The sequence below is a fragment of the Malus domestica genome, chromosome 08 (genome assembly GCF_042453785.1).
Source record: "Malus domestica chromosome 08, GDT2T_hap1".
Classification (NCBI taxonomy): Eukaryota; Viridiplantae; Streptophyta; class Magnoliopsida; order Rosales; family Rosaceae; genus Malus; species Malus domestica.
The window spans coordinates 2,622,570-2,628,901 of record NC_091668.1 but is presented as its reverse complement, the minus strand read 5'-3'; the positions used below and the strand labels follow the sequence as shown (position 1 = coordinate 2,628,901).

Genomic DNA, 6,332 nt, shown 5'->3' with positions numbered 1-6,332 from the left:
AGTGCATCGTTTGAATGGCGGTTGCATATTTTGCATGAAACGAGTTGACGTCGAGACGAGCAGGTAGACTCCCCGCATCCGTATTGATCGAGAGAGAGAGAGAGACAGAGACAGAGAGAGGACTCAGCTGTTCAAATGTCATCCAAGGTTAGGGAGATAAAGTTAGGTGAAAACGTGGAATTGACCAACGTGGACCAGAAAAGAAAAATAAAAATAAACAAAAATGGGAAAAATAATTTGACGGTTCAGAATTTTTTTATTTTATTTTATTTTTTGTGGTCCATCCATCTGGGCAAATTTCTTTTCTTGGTGTGGTGATATTCTTGCCTTATTTTCATAGGAGTTTTAACAAAACACTCTCGGTACTGTTCACTTTTAACGAAAAACCATATTTATACATTTTCCTGGTACATTCACTATACCTTTAAAAAAAACTTTTCATTAAAAGATAAGGTTTTTTTTTTTACTTTTCGTTAATTTTCCTTATTTTCATTAGATTTCTAAGTATAATATTTTTAGCAGAGGCCAATTCGCAATAAAATAATTAGCAAATACAAAGGATAAGAAGTAAGGAGAGGTCAAAAAAAAAAATTAAAAGTAGCCGTGCTTTCATTGGTTAGATGGTACATGGTTGTTTGGCCACTTCTTTTTATGTACTTTATTAGATTGTAAGAGTGCAATCATGCGTATCCACTCTGATGCGTGTTGATTCTCACCGTTTTCTCTCGCCCTAACAACTATTAATTTAACTTACTAGCACTAACTATACTAATAAAATCACAAACGAATAGCTTTATATTTAGAATTTCAACTTTTTCTAAGAAAACACCAAAACTTAAATTTCAACAATTCAAACTGTTTATTTTTCAGGTTACACTTTAGAGATCATTGTTGCAAAATATTAGCTAAATCGAAAAATATTTACGGCATCTAATTGAGTTCAAAGAATTTGATGAACACTATGTTCATCATATCAATTAAATAAGTAAATGATTTATGATTAAATTGACTTTTTGTAAAAGTAATATATGGATTGAGACTTACAAAATGAACGGTTCATATGTTAAAATTCAATGTGGCATAAGTCCACAAATGAATTACCGACACATAAAGGACAATTTATAATAAAAACCCTAAAATAAATTCCTGATATCAAACGAACGGTAACCAGGTATATTTTTAGCTCGAAGTTTGACCAAAAGTTCGGATAGTTAGGTTGATTTTCACCAAACACAACAAACAACTATGGCAGCCAAATATATACGACTTTACTTGATTTATTTTTTATCATAAATAAACCCGATTTTCAATTTATATAATTATTGTACTTAATGAAGCATATGATTGACGACGTGTTATACGGTTATACCTTTTCTTAACGCTTCACCATATCGCCTTTGATTTGAAAGCACGTGCGGAAAAAGTCGATTAAGTTCGTTTTGTATTAGAAAATTAATACCGTTTTATATATAGTAGTAACAAAGGTTGACAAGTTTTTCCAAATTCGTCACACTCCAGAGAAATCAGGACCGTTAAACCATCTTCAATGATGACCTAAAATCTAAAAATATTTAGCTCATAAAATTTAGCCTTTAGCCATAAACAGTTTTTCTACTCCAACCATTCTGGCCTAAAATTTTAGCCCGAGATTATCAAATAATGAATTAAGGTTTTTTTTTAAATTAACTTTAAAAAAAAATTATGTAGACTATCCTAAATTAATTATATGAACATTTTAACCTAAAAATATTTAAATTCCGATAAATTTTGAAAAATCACTAAATCAATACATGAAAATCATGATAAACCACATAAACTTAATACAAATGACAATTAATAAACCACATAAACTTAATACAATCGAAAACTCATAAACTACATAAACTTAATAATGATATCCACCATCTTGACTTGGTGATGGACTTGAGTGATACTCTTGAGATGAATCATCATCTTGAAATATACTCATTGTGGCATTCCTTCGTAAAATGTCATTTTGCTTACCATATAAGTATTTCTTCCTCTCTGGAGTGTATTTGTCGAGATCATCCATCATCAAATTAACTTCGAACCTTTCTTGCTCCCTATCCCCTTTTTCCTTCATGGCCAAAAGCATTTGGGCCAATTCTTCTTGCCGAGAGATATGATTTTCGTTCAATCTTACCATTTCGCTAGCAAATTGTGCACGTATCGGATCTTGGGACTTCCTTTTTCTCTTTGCTTCCTTTTACTTATCTCTACCCGGGGGTCTTGCAAAAGAAATGCACAAAATCAGTGAGGACTTTGGTACAACATAAAGTATTAAGTTTGTGACCTTCGCTAGATTGCTCCGGTTACTAGTGTGGATAAGTTTGTAAATGGATAGGGACAGGGAAGCAAACACAAGATGTACGTGGTTCACCCAGATTGGCTACGTCCACGGAGTATAAGAGTTTTCATTAATTGTGAAGGGTTTACACAAGTACATGGGTTCAAGCTCTCCTTTAGTGAGTACTAGTGAATGATTTAGTACAAATGACATTAGGAAATATTGTGAGAGAATGATCTTTATTTATAGAAGAGAGTTTCTAGTTTCATTCTGACATTGACACATGTCGCGTTATGATTGACTTCTGATGTTGACACGTGTCGCGCTGTGATTGGCTTCTAATGTCGACACGTGTCGCGCTGTGATTGGCCTCCTGATTGGAGGGAAACTCTTCTGGGTCATTGACGGTATAATGTTGACCGGTGCTCAGTAGTTTTGAGATTGGTCAAGGATGGTATAAACATATATCATTTAGAGGTGGGGTTTCATTATGAAATAATCTTCCACATTGTTAGTTCGCATCGGTTCCCCACCTCGGACAATCCTTGAGGATGTTCCAAGCATGATGCAACTTAAAAGCTTGATTTTTTGGTGTAGTTCTTGTATTGTAAATTGTCATTGCTTTGTCACCCTATGCAACAAATACATAAAAACAATTAGTTGCAAAATACTATTATGTACATGACAACTAAAATATCAACAAAGAAACTCACAATTTCTAAGGTGCCCCTTCCACTAGGCATGTCAACCATGGCTCTCTCCAAGCTTCCCTTCCACAAAGTGCACGCTTTGTTGATAATCTTCCACCGATCATAAACACCACCAACTTCCCTTCGACCGGCGTTGGAGTTTTCATGGAATTTATCAACGATTTTACCCTACAAAACCTTTCTATTTTGATTGGTGTTGACGGCACCATCTTCGCTAACAGAAATCCATGCCAAACATAAAGCAATATCTTCGTCAAATGTCCAATTACGACCTCTAACATGCTCTTTTGCCATCTTGGAAATTTTGGAAATGAGAAGAAATGGTAGAAAGAAAAATTGGAAGAATTGTAGGAGAAAAGTGAGTTTTGTGTGGATATTTGAACAAATACATAGGTATTTATAGAGTTTTTGGTTGAATTTTAAGTTAAATATTTTTTTAAAATTATTTTAGCCATTGGATTTAAATTTGGACCATTACATCTTTTTTTTTTACCGTTAGATTTGATTATATTCGATCTAAGCTGTTGGATTCAATAAATATATAAATATAAAACTAAAAAATAATAATTTAAACCTGGACCGTTGGATTAATCAACGGCCCATTTAAATGGAGCCGTTGGATGAAGAAAAGTAGTCGTTGGGCTACTTATGGATCTGACACTGGGGGAACAACCCCACGTGGGTATATTTTTCTGGTGGGAAAGGCCTAGCGTGTGGGCGCGTAGGCGAGTCATGAATTGGGCAGTGGGCTTCACAGCCTGGTTTCAATCTCATTTGCTAGAATCCACTTTGCTTTGTGGCCTAAATTTGGGTTGGTATTTGGGTTAGTTTTAGGTCATGGGTTGAAGTGGGTTTTGAGGGGAGGGGGGAAAGACGAATTTTAGGTTATAAGCCATTGTTGGAGTTGGTTTTAAAGAGATATATATGTGTTTTGGAGAGAGAGACTGTGTTTAAGGTTGGCTAGTGAGATGGGTTACTGAGGACCGCAAAAATTAAATTGAACAGTCAACGGGCTCTACGATAAGATCTGGAGAATCTCAATTCATGACCCATGAGTGAGCGTCTGGCTTTTTACCATCCCCTAATCGCATACATTGTGCAATGTTAATGCCAAGTGAATCCAAATCTCAGAGTTTACACATGACACATTTTGTTCAGACAAACAAACATACATACATCATAAACATCTTTACAAAACCTACATTCATTCCTGCTTACCCAAAACTAATTGATGAATCATGGGTCGGCGTAGAGAATCTCTGTCTGCACCGAGGCACGCCTAAACAGAAGCAAAGTTTTAACTATCTCCTAAGCACAGTCGACGGATGCAGGCTTCACGGTCATCCTCTCGAGCGCAGGTGAACTCAAAAGTAGAAATCTGATGAATTCTAGTTCCCGTTTAGTACCTGAGATGCCATTTAGTTTCACAAGTCGCAGTTGAGTGATGGGGCAGTTCCAGTTTTCACCTAACTCAAGGTCAACTGTTCCACCAACGGTCGCGTCTTCTGGGCGGACCTGCATAAAGGTCAAGGTCTATGGTATCACATTCCTAAACTGAGGACGAATCATACATTTCATTCCTGCATGCATGAATGGAATAAACCTCACCAGAATTTCTAGTTCTTGTAAAGCATGAAAGCTTTTCAAAATGCATACAACAGTCAAGACCTCATCTAAATCGTTGAAGCTTATCCGTAGAGAAAGATAGTTCAGAACTAGACATGGTTTAGGCAGATTTTCCGACACGGGACCAATAGCCAAATGCTGGAAAGGAAAATATGGATAAAATAAAGATCAGCAAATATACTCAAATTTCTTAGGTAATGATCACTAAAAGAAAAGTAAAACTAACTAGGCAACCCATTAGTTACCTTTAAAAAGTAACTCTGAATTTCAAGTCTTTGGATACCAGGAAGGTGAGCAAAAAACTTGAGCAGATTGCTAGAACTGCTAGGAAGCCATCTATAGGAGTTGCCAACGTGCTCATACAGGCCAATGGAAACTACAGCAAGATTTGAGGTACTCTTGAAATTAACATCCTTAAATTTACCTCCCACGTCAAAGAATTGGAGATTTGGCGCATCAATGTTGAGATGGGAGAAACCGTCAAAGTTCATCACAGTCAACTTCTCAAGCAGAGGGCATCAAAGAACCATATTTTCAAAGACATCTTGGGCCAGGGTAACATGCTGAAGGTCAAGGCTCTTCAAACTCTTGAAGCCTTTGAAAGTTGATGGAGGTTTAAGCAAACAATTAAACAACTCTAAATGAGTCATATCCTGGCAAGAAAATAAGCATGATGGCATTTTGTAGCGTTGCCCTTTCCAAATTTAAAGTATGAACTCTTTGACAGAGCTTCTTAATAGATGAAGAATCCTACGATCAATATCAGTAGTGGCCAGAAAGTCCCTGTTTGACAGCTTGAACTTGTGTACGGGACCAATGTGAAGTAAAAACACATGATCAACAATGTTGACGAAGGTTGATTGGTTTTGAAGCGAGACACAATGGTTATCAAACACAAGCTGTGGAAGCATAGCATATATGTACCTCCACTTGGTCGACAAAACACTTGTTCGCATTGCCTACCTAATCGGCAAACATGACAAAATTTGATCTATAACATGACACGGTAGGTTTCTAATTCTATCCAAATCCATCTCCATCATTTTGGAAAGGGTCTTGGGTGTTTGTCTTTGCTTCTACAAAATTCAAGTAATTAAAAACAATCAGATTCATACAATGACCAGTAGTTTCTAGATCATTGCAAGTTTGCAACTTTGTGTGTTTGAGTCTGTGTTGAGAGACAACCGGTTGTCAGATTTCAAATGGCGACAATAATACCGAAGAAGTAATGCTTCGTTCTGTTTTCACCACTAAAATGCCAACCAGAAAGGAAGATCAACGGGGGCAAAACTTCTACTTTCCATGACAAACCCAACAACAAATAGAGCTACTAGATTTAGGTTAGGGGCACGCGGCAAATTAAAAGAAAAGAAAAACAAAACAATTCAGCTTCTTTCCTACAACTTCATAAAAATGCAGCATTGTACGGGTTAGGCCAGTCGGCTAGAGCAATGTGCCTAATCACCCTCCCTGTAAATTAGAGTAATTTAGAATATGGTTTGTCAATAAAACTTCCATAGAAATGCAACTAATTCTCCAAAAAAGTGAATTAAAAAAAATCCCTAATACCTTCAGGCTACCATAAGAACAATCCAGAGTCAAAGGAAAAGCATAATGAACACACAAAATTAATAAAATTGAATGGAATTATTAAAATTACACAGAATTAAATCAAAAGGCTCACCATT

At 36.1% G+C, this 6,332-nt stretch overlaps 1 pseudogene; it reads right to left on the bottom strand.

Annotated features, from left to right (window-relative positions):
• Positions 1-4,254: 4,254 nt before the first annotated feature.
• Positions 4,255-5,684, bottom strand: LOC103410499 (F-box/FBD/LRR-repeat protein At1g13570-like; annotated as a pseudogene).
• Positions 5,685-6,332: the final 648 nt, after the last annotated feature.